This window comes from Ischnura elegans, chromosome X (assembly GCF_921293095.1).
Source record: "Ischnura elegans chromosome X, ioIscEleg1.1, whole genome shotgun sequence".
Classification (NCBI taxonomy): Eukaryota; Metazoa; Arthropoda; class Insecta; order Odonata; family Coenagrionidae; genus Ischnura; species Ischnura elegans.
Window position 1 is genome coordinate 77,858,056 of NC_060259.1, and position 22,911 is coordinate 77,880,966.

The following is a 22,911-nucleotide window of genomic DNA, read 5'->3' on the forward strand; positions in this document are numbered from 1 at the left end:
AATTAGTTTCCTCCCTAGTAAAATTATCAAACTTAGTTTAACCTAAATACTCAAAGAGACTTTCCTGAATATAATTCCATGCTGAATTTCTTTCCATATAAGACTATTTGAACCTGATTGTATTCGTTGAAATGACAGTTCCATTGTTCTAAACGATGAATAACCTTAAATTGTAACATTTTGCAAACCCCGTTCCCGAGGTATAACCAGCATTTTAATCAATTCAAAATGTTGACTTCGAGATTTATGGAAACTTGTGCATACATGATCTTGAGTTGTATGAATCAATACCAGTATGACAGAGGATGGTGTGGACCATACGTTAAAATATTTCTTCTATTTTTAAATACGGAATTCCTTAAAGTGAAGCCCGAGTAATTTTTAAAACAAACTTCTGCAGCCTAAACTCACTGCGTTAGACTAATTTAACGTAAGAATTAACTGCAGTGTAAGGGTTTGCTCAAATTATGTGGGAAAGACTGTATGCAAGGTAACGGATATTTGAATCACTAACATCAGAAAGGCATCATGTCCAAGTTGGACGATTTTTCTTTTATCTTCTTTAAGTTTTTGTTAGGTGCAAGACTCAACGTTTCCTAATACAAGGAAACATGTTATGGAAACATATCCTCGGTGTCATTAGCATGTCATGTTTCCTGGTATGGTATGGTATTTGGAGGAGACGACCGATAGCTTAAGTCATTTGCGCCAATGGGGGATGGCTAGGTAAGGAAGGGTGGAGAGAAACCCAGCGTCAGCATTAGCCTGCTCTTAGCAAAAGGCGCCAAGGGGACCACGGCTTAACGTCCCATCCGACGGACGGAGTGCGTCTGCACTTGAAATGTCCTCCACACAACATTTAAGCAGGGATCGGGCAGTCTCTGAAAATTCTCTGCCACCGCCGGTATTTAAACCAGAGCCCACAGGGTGGGAAGCCGACACTCTAGCTAACACACCAACCCGTTCCTTTAAGTAGGAAACGTTTAGTCTTGCAGTGGCGCAGCGAGGGGGGGTTTTGGGGGATAAAACCCCCCCAGAGCTCAGAGAAATTTTTAAGTTTAATCCATTTTAGTTAATTGGATCAGTATTACTTATAGAATAGTGTTAGGATTAATCAAATATCCCTCAGAAAGCCGTAAAACTCGCCATTATGAACCATTATTCTTAAAATTTTTCTGGAGGAGGGCCCCCGAAACTCATGCTTACCCTGGTGGGTATGCAATACCCCCGCACCCATAAGTATTAGTTGCGCCTTAAATCCCCCCTAGCCTTCATTCTTAGCTGCACCCCTGTAGTATTCCACCTAGCCATAACTTAAATAAAAAACATAAGTCGTCTAACGTGGACATGATTCCTTTCTGCAGTTAGCGATTCATATTGAGCTACAGGAGGATGGAGGAGGACGAGGATCGCGTGAACGAAAATAATAAGTCTACTCACCTCTCGTGAAGAGTTGACAGGACTTAGATGAAGTCTGAAAAGGAAAAGGGGGCATATTTAATGAAAATTCAACACTAAGATTCATATATAAATTATGAATTAAAAAAATGTGAAATTGATTGATGATGAATACGGGTCGAATTGATCACGCCAAAAAATCAAGTCTGCAAAAGCTTTTCATTGGACAAAGCTGATATATATATAGATTGCCTTTATTAGCATATATAACTTGGTCCCTCAGAAGGTTCCATTTATCCTATATAGTGGTAGATTGAAACCATGGCATTTATATAACATTTCAAGTTTCAACTTCATAAGCAAAAAAAAATAACATGACACAAAAAGTTTTAGGAACTTTGAAACCAAAATATGAGAATACAATATAATTTGTACATTCCAGATTAATTAATGTGTATATTTCAGATTAATTATAATGCTCAAACAAATCAATATTAATTTAATATTTGCTGATGCAATGTGGAACATCGATAGCATTATCCTAAGGCCGTTATACGCGGTGAATGATCATGCTAATTATCATGCTGAATGATCATGCGACTGAAATCATCCGCCGCGTATAACGGAAAAATTCGCGAAAGAGCCGTCATGCGCATTCAGTGAAAATTAGAACATTTTTTTAATATTTTGATCGCATAATCCTGTGAATATTCCCGTGATCATTCTCCATGATCATTCGCATGTTCACCGTGTAAAGTGGCCTTTAGGAAACTGGCATATCAAAGTAATTTTGCGATAAAGCGCGTATATTTCGTGGAAAACTTTTTTGACCGAAATATTAAGTAGCAATCAGACTCCAGCCACGAAGCTGATGTCGGATTCGATTTAATACCTGAAAAAATCGATAATCATTAAGATGAAACAACATAAATAAGAAAAGCAATAGGAAGCACGTAATTGAAAATAATTTTGCGATAACTTACTCTTATTTATTGGAAAACTGTTTCAGGGCAGAGCCACTTGGTGACATTCTGAGTCAAGCAATCTGTGACCTGAATCTAGAATCAACATATATAGAATCTTAAAGCATTGCTATAGGTTAAGGTTCTTGCAAATACTCTTATTAATTGCTATTCCCATCTTCCTAAGATTTCGATCACAAGTATATAGGATTCATGTGATGAGCTAGAGTTCCATTACTCCATTTCTTTACATTTCAAAATCATAATTCTTGCAGCCAAAAGAGGCACCGTCATATTGGAAAACGAATAGCATGTCACATTCACTGTATTGCTCATCAGTTTTTAAAATATTACGGAAATGGCATCGTATAGAAAATACTTAAATTTGACCGTATATAAAATAATTCAAATCAATGAAAACTATTAGGATATTTTCTCTTAGTTCAGGTGCCGAAGATCCAACATTCTTACAAAATTCCAAACAGTGGTATATGACTTGTATAGAATTAATAAGCAATTACAATATAGCATTATTTAAAAATTAATAATTCCTTCAATTGTAGAATACATCGATATTCTGCCCCGATGCCTACCTCAAAAGGCGAATAGCAGGGGGTGTTAGGACTCCAGCCGTTAAATATGAAAAAGGAAATGTGCATACGAGGTTACAACGAGCATTTATGTAAGCCTCTTATCGATGAATTTTTCTCGGGTTCTCAGCCAGGTTAATTCTTTCCTACTCGCCGACTTTTCGAGAGACGACTTGCCTCCCATCTTTAAGACCGTGTTACTTTGAAAGCCCAATTTCACCCTACACAATTTCCAGTTTCAAGGAGTAACACGGCCTTGAAGATGGGAGACAAGTCGTCTCTTGAAACGTCGGATTATATGACAGAATTAACCTGGCTGAGAACCCGAGAAGAATTCATCAACAGTATCCACTAGGAGAAATTAAAATCCTTTATAAGTAGGGATGGTCGGATCGGATACCTCGGATCCAAATATCCGCGGATATCGCCATTCATCGGATACATCGGATCCAAAGTCGCGGAAGATATCGGATCTGGAGCCGAAATTTTGAATAATAGCTTCAGTGAATGCAACGCCCGATAAGGGTGGAAAGAGTTCCGATTCTCTCTTCGAATGCGCCGTCGCATGCAATTCTTGTCCTACTCATGATCCGTTTTGCTTGAAAGCTCTCGTAGAGGTTACGTAGGAGAATATCTGCCGCGGAAAATAAAAAAGTCAAAATACGACTGGCACATAGTGTGACTCTTCCCAAGAGATTGAACAATCATCGGGGGAACCTCAGCGTCAGGAATTTGAAAATGCATTTGGATCCGAAACTATCCGATCCGAAAGATCCGGCTCCGAAAATCAAGGGTTCGATCCGAATCTGGATCCGAGAAAAATCCTGGATCCGTCCATCCCTAGTTTTCAGTGTTCTAATGTTGATCATATGACTCTTCTTAAATGTTAAAAAATTTAAAACTCACTACTTATAAATTTCCCGGTATGAGCCCCCCAATATTTTTTATAAATCGGCATCCTTGTGCACCATCAAATATATTCTTTATGCAGCTCTAAGGATGGAACCAAAAGATAGTACACATTGTACTATAAAAAAATCGAAAAAAAAATATATATATGTTTATAAAAAAAATATTTTAAAAAAAATACATAAAAGAATTAAGCCACTGCAGGAGAAAAAAAAATCTATGTAAATATTGTCTCATCGCTTTCTCAATTTAATGCCATGTAAAATATTATTGTTCAGATTACAGTGTAATCGTCTAAGTTTAGTCTAATTTTAAGTTTCTCTTTCTCGCGAACAAATCACTACACCGACAACGATACACGCACGCCATTTACTGCTTTCATTTGTTAACTGGCTGGTTAGGGTGAGAAATATCTCACCGGCACAGCTGACAAGTTCGCGCCTACGGCGCGGTCATTCCAATGATAAGGATGGAACCTATTTAAGTACTTAACAATGGCTAAAAGTAGTACTTTCATTGAAGATCCTATAATTGCTATCCGGAATAATACATGATAATATAATAATTAAGTTCAAGCTTCAAATAATTCAAAGGTTTTGACGTACGCATTAAGTTCTCCAGGAAATACCTACTCTAAAATAATAGCTATCTCGCAGGAAAAATCACGAGGACGGTCAAATGCATGTTTATGGAAGAACTCCAACGAACGCCGCAGAGCGAAAACCAGATTATGATGATTTACGCCATTAAAGTACATCAGTGAATATTTTGACGCGTAAATTGATGTTAAACCGATTCAGGACAAGTATTGGAAGGATGATGAAAGGCATTCAATTAAACAGGTTCGGTGCCAGCTAAAGAGATGGATAAAAACAGGAGATAAAAGAAAACAAGGCGAAAGTGAGGAGAGAAAGGAACGGAAGACAGTTAGATTGAAGCGGAGCAGGGAAAGTGGCGGCAATAAAAGGAAATTGGATTCGGAAGGTCATAATATAGGGGTGGGTATCAAATGAGGAAGATGGAGAGTAATTATAGGCACGTAATAGGAAGAGGCAGTATTCGCCACGCTGAAGAATGCGGTAATGGGCTCTCGTCGACCAAAGATGGTCTAAGATAATAAAAAAGAAACAAAATAATGCTAGTTCAATTGTGATCAGCATAATGATATCGCTCATGGTACTCTTACTCATTCGCCAAGCCATTTAAGGTGGTTTAAACGATAATTACTCGTCTCTGAGTGCCCATATTAATAACTACGTTCATAAAATACTAGGTCTATGATACATGGTATTACAGGTTAATGGAATTGAGATTTCATTGATGTCGGAGCAGTGGAATTTACAAAAGAATGTAATCCTACATTTCTGTCTCCTGTAACATGTGGTCCGACTTGTTATTGGTTCGTGAAGTCATTATTATTGAAAAAATACACATATCCTCGATACAATTAATGGCTAAGCTTCCTTAACATTTCTTGAGACCCTTTTGAATCACATTTTATGCATAATATATTCCTTATATGGCACCTGAGCCTTCTAAATTGATAAATAGTGCAATTTTTATGTTAGTTAGTGGTAATTTGATTAGTAGTTATGTTTGGAGGTACTCGGTTAGTTTATACGGCACTGTGCATGGTTTTAATTCCCTTCATTGAGGAAACGATGACAGAAATAATTGATCAGTGATGAGATAGTTGAAAACTATCATTGACAAAAAGTGATAAATATTCTGGTCTAACCGGTGAACTCGTTGAACAAAGTTGGTGTAGCCACCAAATGCAGCATGGCCGTCTTCCTTTTATTACTCCAGACACTAACTGGGGGTAGAAACCAGGGATCGAGCATCAAACTCAACTTCAAATTTCGCAGGGGGGGGGTCGTGAGTTGGATGTGGAGAGTATGGAATACTTCCCGGGAGAGAGGGGCATTCTCCCACGTAAACATTTTTGCAGTAAATGCTACGCTCTGCGATAATTACAACACAAACTTCTCTCGTACACACTCCATTAATTTATTTACAAGGATACAAATACTATTAAAGTAATAACATTTTTTAACTTGATAAAATTTGGGGGGGGGGTCATGACCCCTATGAGACCTCCCCTTAATCCGCCACTGGTAGAAACAGCCATGGTCTGTCATGCACGGCCATGCGGAGGTGTGGTCGGTAGCTTCTTGTCAGAATGATGGTGACAGATGATGCGAAGCTTCAATTATCAATAGCCTCATTTCCAAAGCTGACGGCATATTCGAAGATATTTTCGCGCAGTTTAATGAGCGCAATCAGTGGAGTCCCCAGTATCAGTCAATTGTAAATACCCTAAGGACTGACTGACTGAATATACAGGGTGTTTCAAAAAGGACTTTACAACTGTATTATGGCAACAATTTTTGAATACCACAGATTGATGAGGATGACCGAGAACGAAATGTTTTCTTTATGCAAGATTGCGCACCACCACACTATCTGACTGACGTCCGGGATTTTCTAAATGACCGCTTCCCAGGTCAATGGATTGGCCGTGATACGCCAATTGCATGCCCCCCCCCCGTTCCCCAGACCTGACACCACTCGATTTTTCTTCTGGGGTTTCATAAAAGATATGGTGTACGTAAATCCTTTGCCGGCCACTCTAGCTGAACTTAGAGTAAGAATTTACGCTGCTGCTGAGCAAGTTACACCTGAAATGCTAGTGAGAGTCTGGGAAGAAATCGACTACCGATGGGATGTCTGCAGAATAACCAACGGAAGCCACTTAGAACATCTTTAGTCTAAGGTAAAAAACTTGAAGTTTTTTCCTTTAAAATAACACCAAAACCAGCTCTGTACCTTGTTTAATAAAATGTATATGAATTTTCAAAGTTTTAAAGTCCTTTTTGAAACACCCTGTATATACATGAACTACCTACCAGATTGGATACATGCCGAGGAGTAATTGGAACATTTGGTTTTAACGTAAAAGCTACATCTTGTTACGTAGGATACTAACAGCCACTTTTTCAGAAAAGTAGCTTTTAAGTCTAACAGTCAATTACACAGGCCAACAAAAAATTTTGTTTGAAAACTTTTTTATTTTAATAGCTAATCTTTATAGATTTTGATGTGCCGAATCCAAACCTGGCCTTAGTTTTTTTGTATCACCCATAGTTTCCAAGCAATATGTATTTAGTATTTAGTCTAATACCCCTATACGGTATACAGGGAAATCAATGAAACACTGTGTTACATCATAAAATTGTTCGTATTTTCGTTCGTATTGTTCACTACATCGTGATAAAATTGTTTTTATTTACTACAGCGTGATAATACAGGGTTTACTTGTCAACTGGAATTGGTCTACATTTTCTTTCCCTGCTTTCCTTGAATCTTCTTGTGTAGCGATGAATAGCTTGCTGAACTTCTCGGTGAAGTACCAACAGTAATCCCCATTATCTTCGTTCATTATACCTACTTTTTCAATTTTATTATAACTATAAAAAAGCTGTTAAATTATAAAAATATTGCTTGATTTCATTAATTTAACTGTAAAATGTGAATAAATGGTAGGTGATACAACTTTAAAACCATCATATTTGTATTCAGCTACTTTAAAAACATAAGAATAAGGTATTTGCAGTAAAAAAGATTTTTCATTGTTGGCCTGTGCTATTTTCAAAGACGACCTTTAGACTTAATCAGTTTAGAGTATTGAGGACACCCCTAGCTATGAACCCCACAGAATACACGACGCAATGGTACCGAGATCCGTGAAACGAATAGGACATCAACATATAACGTCTCTAAATCGCTATACCCATATCTTCGAAGAATGTGACTGATTTGTGGCTTTAGACGAAACCACATATCCATTCAAAGTTCTTGTCACATGAAAAAGGAGCGTGTTCTACCTTTTTTAACCAGTATTTGCACCGTTAGGCGTCAAGTTTTATCGTGAAGATAGATATCAGAGGAGTTTTGATGATATTAATATTTTCATGCTCAAGACTACATTTTTGGAGTAAATTTTCCTTATAAGGTCATTCACCCATCATCAAATAACTGAATGATCCATCATAACAGCTCATCAATCTCTCTCAATGGGCAGCTCGAGTTTTTACTTTGACTTATAGATGGGTATCTTATTCCATGAGACTTTTTCTTCAGGAAGAAACAACAAAAAAACGGCGCCCGTTGATACAGAGGTGAGGATTTTCTTGAGAAAATTTACGTTGTTATCTACTTACTCGATAGGTAAAATGGGTGGAGATCCGTGAACGGAAAATCTCATTACGGTACAGGAACACATTTCGTAGACGAATGGTCGGAATATCGATCTCTTGTTATCGACTTCATTACACCCGAGGTTAACCACATAGGAAGGGATATTGCTGAGGTGGTTATTTCCAGGATAATGATTCTCATGAGAAACATAATCATGATAATGATGATATCCTTTAAGCTTTAACAAAAGCTGCAAGGAGTTTCCGCTCACAATGTCTCCACGAATACAGAAATAATGGAGGAGCTCAGTTAGATACTCCCAAGTTTTGATTGCACTGAGAAACATTTTAGATGCATGACTCTCATTCTGAACCTCGCAGTGCAGGATTTTTCTAGAACGTTGTTTCAGGAATGCAGGGTTTCTGAAGACAAGCCATTGACGATGAAGACCTCAAATTTGATGGAGAAACTGAATACGAATTCAATGGCCAAAATTAGATCTATATTTTATTAACAATAAGTAAAAAATAATGAACATTTGCGAAACGAATTCCGTAGTGTCTGCGAATCTGCAGTGGAATCATTACTGGACACTGTAAAAAGGTGGTTTCCTATAATTTTTTTATTGCCTAAATCGAAAGATTAATACTCCTGGAGTACGTAATTCGCGCTTTTAGATTTTTAAATTACGATATCAATTTTTCGCGATTAAATAAAAAGTAAAAAATTTTAAGCGCGCGAAAACGCGACGCCTAAGTATGAAAGCTGGGAAAAGCCCGTGTGACATCATTCTGGTTCCCGCTTCCACCGTGTGAGGCCACCTTGGGGCGAGGATATGAGTGCCGATACGATGCAGGCTGCCAGCAGGTCTTGGCTTAAATAAGGATTATTTATACCCTAACAATCGAAGGAAACTTTCCGACCATATGCAATTTCAATAAGTGATTATTTAGAGGTGTTTCCCTGAGCTCTGTGCCTCATGCATGCATTGGTAATCCCAGACGATGTAAAACTCCTATCTACTCGTACAGAATTCAGGTCCCTGTGACGTCACGTGGAGTGGCATCGCATGGGCACCAATCTGGCCTTTTTCAAATGCGGTTAAAATTGACCATAGAGTATGTGCACATTTTTGGGAAGTGATCTTAAAAAAGAATTTACACCTCAATTAGGCTAAATTCCGAGTCTGAGAATAGAGAGGTACTTTTTAAGCGAGATATTAATTATTAAAATTTGCAAAATTAATGATGCGCTGAAACACCAGTCGGCCATATTCTCAAGGCTGTGACGTCATTTTGTTCGACGTGTTCTCAGGCATTCCTTGTTCTTTAGGGTGAGCCCCTCTACAGCGTATACTGAGTTTGGAAAGAAGCCATGGAATGCCTTATGAGCTAGATTTAAAGTGTGTACATGCCATCATCTACATCTTTTAATTCATTTGTTTCTCGGTTACGCTGACGACAAGACTATCAACTTTTCTACCTCGAACTACCTAATCGTATTTCTTACTCCTCGGTTCTCGCATTTGCGTTCGTTTCCAGATTTATAGTGACATTAAAATTAAGAGACACTTAAACAGTGATGATCCTTGAAAATAGTACGACTTAATTCGTGACAACTAAGTCACTAATTAGTAACTAACTTAGTAACTGTACCCGTACTACTAACTAAAAAACGGAAAATTAATTATGTAAGATTTCACTTTTTCCCGGCGTATGATGGCGGTGAATTCTTCTCGGGTTTCCATCCGGGTGAGCTCCATCTCCATCGCTGCCGACGTTTCGATAGAATCCTTTTCTATCGTCATCAGGGCCGATGATGCCAGTAGACGGCCCATTAAAGTGCCAGGTTTATATATCCTCGGTCGTTATGTTGGGTCGTTCTGATTGGCGGAGAAAGAGTGCGCTTTTCCCGCCACTTTCAAAATCGGGTTCCATGCCTTACTTAAGTTGAAACCCTCGTCTCTGTTGAAGTTTTTCTTGGAGAGTCGTATTTCAATGCCTCCTTGGTGAGGCGATCCCAGTAGCCGCTGGAGTGGCAGAGAATTTTGGTGTTTTCCCAGCGAATCGCGTGGTCGAGATTGATGGCGTGCTCCGCAACCGCCGATTTCGCTGGTTGGCACAGCCGGAGATGACGCTTATGCTCTTTGATTCGGGTCTCGATCGTTCTTCCCGTTTCACCGATATACTCCTCACCACACTCGCATGGTATGCTGTAGACACCAGGCAATTTCAGTCCTGCAGGGTCTTTGGCACGGACTAAGACTTGTCTTAGTTTTTTGTGAGGCAGATGCACTGTCCGTATGTTGTGTTTATGAAGAATGCGCGAAATCTTGCCGGATGCCGTAGAGACGTACGGCAGGTATGCGTTGGCCACCGGTTTCCGCTCTTCTTCATGTGTCTTCCTTTTTCCTTCAAAGGCCCTTTTCAGGGCCATGGAGATTTCTCTCGAGCTATAACCATTTCCACGGAATGTCTTCTTCAGATGTCCGAGTTCTGCAGGAAGGCTTTGTTGGTCGGAAATGACTCTGGCTCTATGTAATAAAGATGAAAGAACCGCTGATCGTCGTGCTGGATGGTGGTGACTTCTTGAGTTTAAGTATAAGTCGGTGTGAGTCGACTTTCTATAAACCTTATGGCTCAAACTCCCATCTTCTTTCCTTTGCACCAATATGTCAAGGAATGGCAATCTTCCTTCTTTCTCCGATTCCATGGTGAATTGGATGCTCGGATGTCGGCTGTTCATGTGGTCCAAAAAAGGCTTCAGGGTGTCGACCCCATGTGGCCAGATGACAAAGGTATCGTCCACGTAGCGATAAAAGTATTTTGGCCGGAGGGGAGCCGAGTTGAGCGCATGCTCCTCAAAATCTTCCATGAAGAAATTGGCAATGGCCGGAGAAAGTGGGGATCCCATGGCCACGCCGTCCTTCTGTTCATAGTAACAGAAGGACGGCCGTATTCAAAATGTTTGTAATTTAATTCCAAACACAGTGATGCTAATATTTTCTAAATCGAATGTGAAATAAGCTCATTATTACGTATCACAAGTTGGGACTACTTTTTGGAAATGCACCGCGCGCAGGGATTCCTCGCTTAATGGATAGCATAACCGGTCATAACAAGACACTTGTACCTTGAAAACCAATAAACTTATGCTGTGAAGAAATATAAAATGAACCAATTATTAAATTGTGCTAACAAATGCTTCGAGAAGCATATTGAAACCGAATGAATGAAAAGTAATCGAAATGTCTGATCTGAGTAATGAAAATCGTCTGATCTAACTATCAAACATTTGATTTCCAGCCCGAGAGATTTCCGTCATTCATCCGAACCAAGTTTTCAATAACCAATTTTTAGACATACCTCACAAATGCTATTCATACACCTCAACCAAGCAAATGTACATCTGACTGACATATCTATGTCAGCGAACTGAAAATAATTTGTAGAAACATTGAGATAATCAGAACTCTGCTTTTGAATACATTAATTCTACGAAAGAACAAATACGTCGACTAAAAGTGCTTTTTTTTAAGAAATTAAGATCAGATTACTGCTTAAACTGGACCAAAATGTAACTTCAGTTATTTGTGCTTACGTTTAAAACCTTAAATAGCCCAGAAGAAGAAGAACCCAGCTCAGTAACGGCAATTTAATAATTAACTATGGATATTCATGCAGTCACCACGGGCCATAACTGAACATGAAAAATTATTTTTCGCGAGTCAGTAGGTTACATAATAATAGAATAGAAAATAGTTAAATAGATAAATTAAATTATGCTCGGTATTTGAAATGACAAGAATACAAATATCGATAGTTATCTACCTACCTGCACTTTTACTTCCGTAAACCTTCGAATCGTGCTAACAAACTTTTGGCCAATTACCTACTGTAAACAATCTTACTTCATTCACTTATGTTAGACCTAATTTCCGATGAGGTTTTTCGTCCATTTCTCTTTATTATGAATGAGACAAGGCAACAAAAAATCTCCAGTTCAACATTAAAACTTCGTGCCGAGGCATGTAGGTATAGTCCAACATAATCAGCACGGTCAATCATTGAAGCATCCACCTTCGGGATATTATTTGAAGAAACCCTCACGAAACCTGATTCCACAATAAGCACTTAAACGTATTTCCCATTACACAGATCAGATTCACCAACTTTTTCCAATGCACACGTAGTTTATTGAATCATAAACACGATCATAACACGATAAACACCTTGCACGCTGATGAGATAGACCAGAATGACGTCACATACCGAGGAGCCAATAGATGAGCGTTTTCGTCTGCCTAATATCGTTGCGAAAACAATGCATATTAAATAGTAATTATTAAACAAACTAAGCAACAATTAATGCTGTTAATCGAAAGTAATGATATTTACGATACACTTTATCGAATAAACTGCATTTCAGTCGTATTCCTCCCGAGTGCACATACTCTATTGCCATTCGTCTAAACTTGGATTTGTAAAACCAAATAATTTGTATATTATGAATACACTAATGGTGGGCAACGAATCGCAATCAATGCCTTTCGTTTTCTTTGATGAAGGAAACTACCCTATTGACGTCCCAACTGTGTGGAATTCAATGGAAGATATGATTGCAGCAGCGCTTAACATGTAAAGAGGACTTTCGATCCTATAAGGTAGTGACGGTGACCTGATATGCCATAAAATTAGTGGATCAGAGCGGGTGCTGCTGAAAAATGCGCACCAAATTAAAAAAAAGAAATTCTGACGAACAAAATAGGAGGAGAAATACGCTATCCTGCCACTAGTTAACGTTCCATTTATTTTTTTTAGGATAAATTATAAAAAAATTGTGAAAACACTGGACAGCGAGCCAGAAATAAATTGAGCAGGTGAAAAATTGTTGCTTGGCTTGGTAGCCTTTTGGGACAAGATGTTAAAGCACTACAGCCCGACGAACTGGATTTTTTGTGTGGTATTAATATTGGATCCCCGCCATAAACGTGAAGCATTCTGAATGACGCAATGGGGAAAGGAGAATCCCTCGCATCAATTTTATGTATCACTTTACTAGCGTAATCACTAAGTATCAATAAAATCGTTGATTTTGCAAGCAGTTGGGACGTCTTCGGTGTATTTTTTTAAATATATTTAAAAATTTCATAAATTGAATCAATAATTCGAGGGTAACGAACACATAAGCAAGTGTTTATAAAGATTTATTTACTATAGTTTACAGACTTTTGGTGAAGCGAGGTTCGAGACCAATACTAAAACTCTCTTGTTAGTCTCGAGACTCGAGACCGACACGAGGGTCTCATCCGAGACTCGTGCCCAACATGAGAGAGTCATCCGAGATTCGTGACCGACACGAAAGTCTCATCCAAGACTCGAGACCGATATGAGAATCTTGTCCGGGACTCGACAATGACACGAGACTGGGGTTTAAGAGACGAGACGATACCAGAATTCTGAAAACAGGACCGAGGTGAAACTTGCTTGAAAGTCCCTTCTCATCTCGCAGCAATACCATATACAATAAGCCATTGGCAAAATTTTCCAGCATCTCAAATGTGAATACGTTAATCATGATTAAGTAACTATTGAGGTGAAAATTTCAAATTAGAGGGATATGGAAATGTAGGCAACGCGCATAATTGTACATCCTGATATTTCAACATGATATCACACTTTTTGGACCTATAATGCGAAACGAAAATTTGTCGGTCTAGCGGCAATGAGCATCGCCAACAGCCATTAGAAGGAAGGGAGATATTTTGGAGTAGCCTAGGCAAATATGGCATTCCACAAGAATAGGAATCTACTCACCAGTGGCACAGCCAGGGGTAGGTTTTGGGTGATAAACCCCCCTCCCAGAGCTGAGAGAAACTTTTAAGTTTAATCCATTTTACTTAATTTGATTAATATACTTACAGAAGAGTGTAAGGATTAGTAAAATATCCCTCAGAAAACCATAAAACCCTCCATTATGAACCATTTATCTAAAGAAATTTCTGACGGAGGGCCGCCGCATCACCCGCTTATCCTGGCCGGTATACCACACACCCCAGGTCTAGTTGCACCTAAAACCCCCCCTAGCCTTAATTCCTAGCTGTTCCCCTGCCACACACTGCTATGGATACAAACCTAGAATCATCACATGTCAAACATAGAACATGTCTCTTTGGTGTAGTGAAGCATGGACATTAAATGGATCTAACGAATGAATTAGTATAATGTGCGTTTTTAACAAGAATGGAAGAAAAAGGCCTTCGCTGAAAATTTAACTACTTATGAATGGATCGTCAATACCATATGTTTACCATAATCAAGGGTGTGCAACGAAAGAAATACGATAACGATTATCTGTTACCATAATAGGGTGGTTTCCTATTTTTGTTTATTGCCTGAATCGAAATATTATTACTCCTGGAGTACGCATTTCACGGTTTTAGATTTTTAAATGACGATATCTATTTTTCGCGATAAAATGAAATGTGAAAATTTTCAAGCGCGCGAAAACGAGACGGCTAAGTATGAATGCAGGGAAAAGCCCGTGTGACGTAATTCTGGTTTCCGCTGTCGCAGAGTGAGGTGACCTTGGGGCGAGGATATGTGCGCCGCTGCGATGCAGGCTACTAGCAGGTAGCAGAGTACCCCGCTAGCAGGTAGTGCGTGGCTTAAATTAGGATTATTAATACCCTATCAAACGAAGAAAGCTTTCCAAGCATAGGCAGTTTTAATGGGTAATTATTAAGATATGTTTCCCTGAGCTCTGTGCCTTATGCATGCATTGGTAATCTCAGACGATGTAAAACTCCTATCTACTCGTATAGAAACTAGGTCCCTGTGACGTCACGTGGAGCGGCATCGCATGGGCGCCAATCTGACCTTTTTCAAATGAGGATAAAATTGACGATTGCCATTCGTCTAAACTGGGAATTATAAAACCAAATAATTTGTATATTATTAATACACTAATGGTGGGTAATGAATCGCAATTAACGCCTTTCCTTTTATTTGATGAAGGAAACTACCCTATTGCTAGGAGAGCTGTTAATCTTAAATTTGGCCTATGATGACGATGAACTTGATAAAACCTACGTGAATTAATCCGAGTAGTTTTAGTAAAACATCCTCGTAGCGCGAGGTAGCCCAGGGAAAGTATCAGGCCCCCTATCCTGAATTCAAGGAGTAACACACCTATGAGTTATCCCGGAGGGAGCTCTACCTTCGCGTACGCAAACAAACCCTCGGGTTGAATCACAAGTCAAACTAGTGATTTTGGCGGTGAAATCGCGCGAGAAGAAAGAAAACTATGACATTTGGAAGTAAAATAATTTATGCAAGAAGCAGGGATGGACTTTCAATGGAAAATTGTTTGCCGAATAAGTTCCCATTTTGCCATATTATATTGATTTTCACAGAAGATAAATAAAGTCTACCGAATAACCTGAGTTCACCGGCTCGAACTCTTTTGCCAATTGTTTATAGCCATCACAAATATGCCAACCGCGAAACGATACGGAAAATGAAACATTACATATACTTGAATTGAAATAGTAGTTAGTTAAATTTATCTTTGTACATTATTTTAAGATTGTATGTTATTAGTCTGATTTCTGTACAGTGTATGGAATATTTCTATGTATCATGGTAATTAATGTATTTGTTTTCATTTATTTTTATGCTGCAATCTTTCACAATATTCTCAAAGGAACACACGTTAAATAAAAGCGTACATTGACTTAATAGTTATGGCATATTCTTTTGTTTTAGCGGCACCAGCCAGCAGTCAGCTTGTTAATTTAAGAGGTGGCAACCCCAACACTGGTCCTTACCAGAGGGGTGCCTATATTCCACCTTGTAAAAACTATGCTTAAGTAAGCTGTTATAATTTCATATACCATAATGTGGAATAAATATATTACGAGCGTGATGGGCCCGCTCCCAGCGGGCTTCCCCCGCTCTTTTCAATGCAGGTCCACAGAGGGATAGGCGCGTTTCTAATTTTAAAATGTGGAAAAAAGGCAGGGTCTTATGTACAAATTTAATTGGAATGTTTATGTACAAATTGAGGTCAGAGGACCTCTTTAAACACAAAATTGGAAGTAATTACACTATTCTCTGTTAATACTTGTTTAGCGATTTCCTTAATATTTACAAAAATATTTTGAAAAGATCTTACCCTAGAGAATACTACATAAAGTTGGCCATGAGAGAATACAGGGTCAGGCAGGAATAAGTCAGCTCTTTGCAAAGTCTGACCCTGAGCCTTGTTAATAGTTTTCGCATAGGAAACCTTAATGACATTATATTGCAAAAAATATTATATTGAAAGCGCGTTATATTGCAAAAAATATAATAACATGTATCTGAAACTAAATTGGTATCAATTAAATATCCTGAAATAAAGGTTTGCTCTGCACCATTGAGCATGTGCGTGACGTGAAGATGGCGGATCGCCTCATCCCCTAAGAGAAACATCAAGGGCCATTTTTTAAAACCAATTTTAGGAAATAAGATATGCCGTCGCATGTTCTCTGATAAATTCTGTGCATTTTGGTACCTCATTTATAGAGTTTGGTTGCGTATAAGTTGAGAAAAAGGTATCTATACAGTAGAAATAATAGTGTATATTATTATTATATGAAGGTATGACTAATGTAAAAAGGTATTTCATGAAAGCAGAAAAATTAAAAGGGGCCGTACTCAGGTGAAAGGTGCTGCTAGCAATTCACCCTTCACGCACCGATATGGCAATCATCTCTTATTTGAAATTAGGATAGCTTTTGCACTAAATTGGGACATTAAGTACCTTTTTCCCAGCTTCCAAAGAGTTACATGCGGAGGAAGGCACAGACAAATTAAAAGGGGCTGGCTGTACTAAGGTGAAAGGTGCAGCCAGTAACTCAACCTTCACGCACCGAAACAGCAATCATCTTTCATTTGAAATTAGGTTCATTGAGTGTTAAATCCAACGTGTTGGCTCCGAGCCATTCACTAGGAGGTGAATTATACAAGTGAAAGGGAAAGGGCTGGACCCTAATTAAGTGCCCTGATCCGATTACTACTACCACAACCAATTTACCTTAAAGAGTACTATCCATAAATCATGCCCGGTAAAATCGTACTATGCTTTCTGCGTAGAATGACTCATCCAACACGAACATTATGAACTTTAAATATCACACATGAGATCATGTGAAATACTTTCCGTTGGTACCAAAAATATTTCTCCCGTCACCTTCGGCATATATTAAAATTATGGCGTGAGAGTTGCTCCATATTTAAATGTTCTTGGTTATACAAGAGGGAAATTGATGAAATAAGGTCAAACCGGCATTATAACTCTCTTTTATGCTTCTTTTAGTGGTACGTTGACTCAAAACTTGTGACTGGTGGCATAGTTATTTCAGGTACAAGTAAAAGTTGTTTATGGAAAGGATAGAATTCACCAGGGAAAAATTCATTAGCCGTTTACAGTCCAAAGTCCTCATTTGGGAAAAGATTTATAAAATTTGATGAAAATTATACATCGTATCTGTGATTACTTTTATAGCTTTTTTGCGTATATAAAGTGTGGTAGTAATTTTTAAAGTGAATCGCATAACTTGTTCATATATTGGTCGCTAATTATGCCTTTCCAAAATAGGTTATTTTCATCACCTCTGTATTTAGCATGCGGTTTATTCGATATTTTTCCCCTCACTCGCTCTTTAGTTAAAATACTCATTTATTCAAAACATCAATATATACATAACGCTGTTAAACTTAGTATTTTGGTCAAGTGTATATTTATTTCTCAAGCAATGGCAAAATTTTGTGGCGTGTTCTCGTTTGGGAACATGCTTGAAAACCCATTCAAAGTTTTTTCGAAAGGCTTAGATTGCTCGAACAATTGAGAATAAGTAGATATCTCCAAGAGTGACCCGGAGAATTAGAGCCCCACTATAATTCCATGTCGGACAAAAGCGATAAAATAAGAGAGATATTTTTCCGGACGGATAGATATGGGAATTCGTTTTTTCCCAGAATCATAAAGGACTTGAATAAATGCCAGTCGTAATTTCGTTGGAGCATTTCTTTTTTATGCTCAAATGGCTTGTGTCCTTACATCCCCTGCCACACGCCTTTTAGGCGGCTTTTGGGATAGTATTTATGTGTAGATAAAACGCTTAGGACCAAGTTCAGGATGGTAAGACGCATAAACTTCAATTCTTCATCTAGATTTTTTGAAATCCTGCCGATAACGCGACAGACATCTCTTAGAAATGAGGTAGTGGAAGGTTCATGTAAACGACTCTTTAGTCACCACCCGGACAATGACGTCATGGAAAAAAAAGCAGTGCCGGAACGCTCTTTCCTCAACTTTTTTTAGAACTGAAATATAACTCTGCGTTATTCTATTACAATTTATTATTTACATTTTATTACATTTTTTGTTTTGGTTACGAATGTATATAGGTACTTAATAGAAGTTTTGAGGCAGCAAAATTGATAAAAGTGTTACTTGACCCTTTGTCTTTTGTTCTGGCGCGTTCCGGCACCATGACGCCACTGCACCCGGGTCATTTTTTAAGTGCAAGCCTTTGCTATTATTCGAAGCTATAGTTAAGATTAGTGGAAACCTCGAAAGGTCTAGAAAATTTAGCTATGTATGGTTTCACATGCTATTTTCTGTTTCAGATAACAATTTTTACGTGAAACCTCGACAGGTCTAGAATATTTAGCTGTGCATTATTACACATTTTATTTTCTTTTTCCGACTCCAATTTTTACGTGATAAAGGGCACCATTTTCTTTAAGGATGCCTCCAAATAGATGAAGTTATTGGTGATGAAGTTGTGGGATTTTACTGCTGGATTTTCGTTTTAGTTTCACCAGGAAGAGAAAGAAACATATTGAAGGGATACGAATGGACCCGCAAGTACGCATATCCAATTACTGTCTGCGAGAGCAATGAGCCGTAAAGAGTAATATCCATAATATCTGACGAACGAAATCATCATGATTTGTGGCACGATATGTAGGAAATTCTTAATACTGTTTAAAATAGCGCAATATTTCTGCAAAATTTAACATTTATGCTCCTCGGAAATTTGTGCAATTTCTCTTTAAATAATAAAGGAATCATGCTTCCATTTTATGGAGATTTATATTTCTATAGATGAGGAAACCTGAAAATATGAAACTCCCAGGTATACTCAAGGTTGATGAAAGAGCAAACTTGAACTGATTATTAGCAAAAAGCAGCATGGCGTGTGTTGAAAGGTTTACCGACGGAGGCAAATACGTAAGAGAAGATGGCGGATAAAATTAACAGGCCCGCACATAGGGGTAAACCCCAGCGCCCCAATAAGGTTTTACTTCCATATCAATTAATTATAGCATGAATTTCATATCATTATATGTAAAATAATCAAAATATCATGGGAAACCAAGCGTCTATATTCCTCAACTCGCTTCAAAGGACCTGATATTGTCTAAATTTCTCTAGCCATAATGCAAGTGACATACGCTTCAATCAATGCGCACTTAAATACTAATACTAAATTAACTAATATTTGAGGTTCTGGCTAATGTTGAGTATGATCTACTTGCATAATGAAAGTGTTAAGATGATGGGATTGGTACAACATTGATAATAAATCACGACAAAAGGGCACATTACTGCTGGTCGAACTGTAGTGTTACGTTCTCATAATGCTGCCTTCACAACCATTGGGGCTAGCAGTTAGTCAATTATCTCTTTCGAATTCCCAATAAACATAAAAGTATGCTAGGCAAGAGAATCAATAGGCACTTAGATACTTTCGTCATCGCTTCGTGTAGTTTGTCATTTTGCTCCTTTTGTAATTCTAAATGCCTGGGTGTTCATTTGACATTTTCCGGATTATTATCAGAAATGTATAAATGTCAAGTGATAAGAATTACTATCCTCACAAGTGAAAATACTTTATCGTTTTTAAGGTGTTTTTGTGGTCGTTCTTCTATAGTTCAAGTTTGATTTGAACGCAAAATGAAAAATAATCCAAATGTCAAGGGAAACCAAGCGTTTTTATACCTCACCTCGCTTCTAAAGGCCTGGTTACACGATACACGTACGGGTTAATGTCGAAATTTGTGAACACGAGAATGAACGCCAAAATGCGTCGTGTAACCACCCAACTTGTAGGAATGCATGAGCAGAAAATACAACCTGTTCTAATTTGGTTCATGCATTCGTACAGGTTCCGTTGTGGTCCACCAAAATCATTCATGCAAACAGACATTAACTCGTACGTGTTAATGTATCGTGTAAACAGGCCTGAAGGACCCGACGTCGTCTCAATTTCCCTAACGATGCTACAGATATTTCAGACGAGCCAAAAATGGAGTGAATTGGTATTACAAGGAAAATAAAGGCAGAAAACTAAGGTGCCTCAAACGTTGGTTATCGTGTTGGGAGGTATGATTTACCCATCAATTAATTACGGCAGGGATTTCTTATCATGATACGGAAAATATCGAAAATTCATGAGAACCCAAGATTCTTTTTCCTTCAACTCGCCTCAAAGGACCTGCCATGATCTTAATTTCACTAGCAATGCTGCTGATGGTAAAGGCTTCAATCAATAGGCACTTAAATACTTTCGTCATCGCTCATTATAGTTTTTCATTTGGCACCTTGTGTAATTCCACATGCCTGGGTTTTGGTTTTGACATTTTCCAGTTTATTAACAGAAAAGTATACATGTCAAGCGAAAAGAATTACTATCCTCATAAGTGAAATTACATTCATCATTTTTAATGGGTTTTTATGGTCGTTTATCTACATTTCAAGCTTTATTTGGTCGTTAAATGGAAAATAATCGAAATGTCAAGGGAATCCAATCGTATTTATTCCTTAACTCACTCCGAAGGACCCGCCATGGTATTAATTTCTCTAGATACGCTACAAATATTATAGCCGGGCCAAAAATGGAGTGAAATGGTATTATAAGAAAAATAGAGTGATCGAATAAGGAGAATATATAATAAGTATTATAAGGAGAACAGAGTGAAAATGGAGTGAAAATAGAGCATATAACTAAGGAGCCTCAAACTTAGGCTATCGCGTTGATAGGTATAACATCCATGTCAATTAATTACGCCATGCATTTCTTATCATTTAATGGAAAATAATGGAAATATGAAAGGAAAAGAAGCGTCTTTATTCCTCAACTCGCCTCACAGCACACAGCAAAATCTTATTTTCACTAGCGATGCAACGGTTAATACACCCGAACCAAAAATGGGGTGCTTAGGGTGGTTTCCTATTATTTTTACTGCATAAATCGAAAGATTATTACTCCTGGAGTAGGTTTAGGGTACTTTTAGATTTTTAAATGGCGATATCAATTTTTCGTGATTAAATGAAAAGTGAAAATTATCAAGCGCGCGAAAACGCGACGGATAAGTATGAATGCTGGGAAAAGCCCGTGTGAGATCTGGCTGCTGTGTAAGGCCACCTGGGTGCGATGCTTTGAACGCCACTACAGTGCAGGCTGCTTGCTGCTGAGTATGGTGGTAGCGTAGAGTACTCTGCTAGCAGTTAGCGTTTGGGTTAAATAATGATTATTAATGCCGTATCAAACGAAGGAAACTTTCCAACCATAGGCAATTTTAATGGGTGATTATTAAGAAATGTTTCCCTGAGCTCTATGCCCCATGCATGCTTCGGTTATCTCAGACGATGTAAAACTCCTATATACTCGCATAGAATCTAGGTCCCTGTGACGTCACGTGGAGTGGCATCGCATGGGCGCCAACCTGGCCTTTTTTAAATGAGTTTAAAATTTACCATCAACATTCGTCTATACCAGTATTTTTAAAACCAAATAATTTGTATATTATGAATACACTAGTCTTGGGTAACTAATTGCAATCAATGCCTTTCGTTTTCTTTGATGAAGAAAGCTATCCTTTTTCTACTATAGAGAAAATAGAGGCAGGTAATTAAGGTGACTTAAACGTAAGCTATCGAAACGGTATGCTAGTCATTTATGCAGCCATCACGCCAGTTGGATTTCCCCTTCCTTCCCATGTGAGTACATCCATTCGCACTTCCTCATTCCTCCAGTCGATCCCTCTTCCTTTCCCTTCCTCATCTCAACTCCCGCTACCTCTTCCGACTTATCATCTGCACCCCCGGCCGTATTCGCTTATCTCTTGGCGGAAAAGTATTACCCCCGATGCATTTCCGAGCTTACGAGGGACGGAATGCACGCTCCACGGCTCCGCTGAAATCGAACGTCTACCAAACGACTGCTGAACCTATGCTTAGCAATGAAATTTTTACATGCCCACCTCGGCCAATGAAGAAGGAGCCCCTCATTGACCATACAGTATGTAATTTTAATAGGGTGGTTTCCTATTTTTTTAATTGCGTTAATCGAAATATTATTACTCCTGGAGTACGCATTTCACGCTCTTAGATTTTCAAATGACGATATCTATTTTCGCGATTAGATTTCGCGAAAGTGAAAAATGTTACTGTTGTACTGAAAAGTATTACTGCTGAGAAAAGCCCGTGTGACGTCATTCTAATTACGGCTGTCGCTGTGTGAGGCTACCTTGGTGCGAGGCCATGATCGCCGCTACGATGCAGGCTGCTAGCAGGTAGCGCTTTGCTTAAATAAGGATTATTAATACCCTATAAAGTGAAGGAAACTTTCCGAAAATAGACAATTTTAATAGGTGATTATTAAGACATGTTTCCCTGGACTCTATGCCTCATGCATGCATTGGTCTGCATCTCAGACGATGTAAAACTCCTATCTACTTGTATAGAAACTAGGTTCCTTTGATGTCACGTGGAGTGGTATTGCATGGGCGCCAATC

General features: G+C 38.4%; 1 protein-coding gene across 2 annotated transcripts in view; it reads right to left on the minus strand.

Annotated features, from left to right (window-relative positions):
• Positions 1-22,911, minus strand: part of LOC124170921 (beta-1,3-galactosyltransferase 5-like) — a 460,441-nt gene that overhangs the window by 378,226 nt on the left and 59,304 nt on the right. For both annotated transcript variants that reach the window (XM_046549979.1, XM_046549978.1), the window contains exon 2: positions 1,441-1,474. The gene's annotated coding sequence lies outside the window, so the exon portion shown is untranslated. The remainder of the gene's footprint in view (positions 1-1,440; positions 1,475-22,911) is intronic.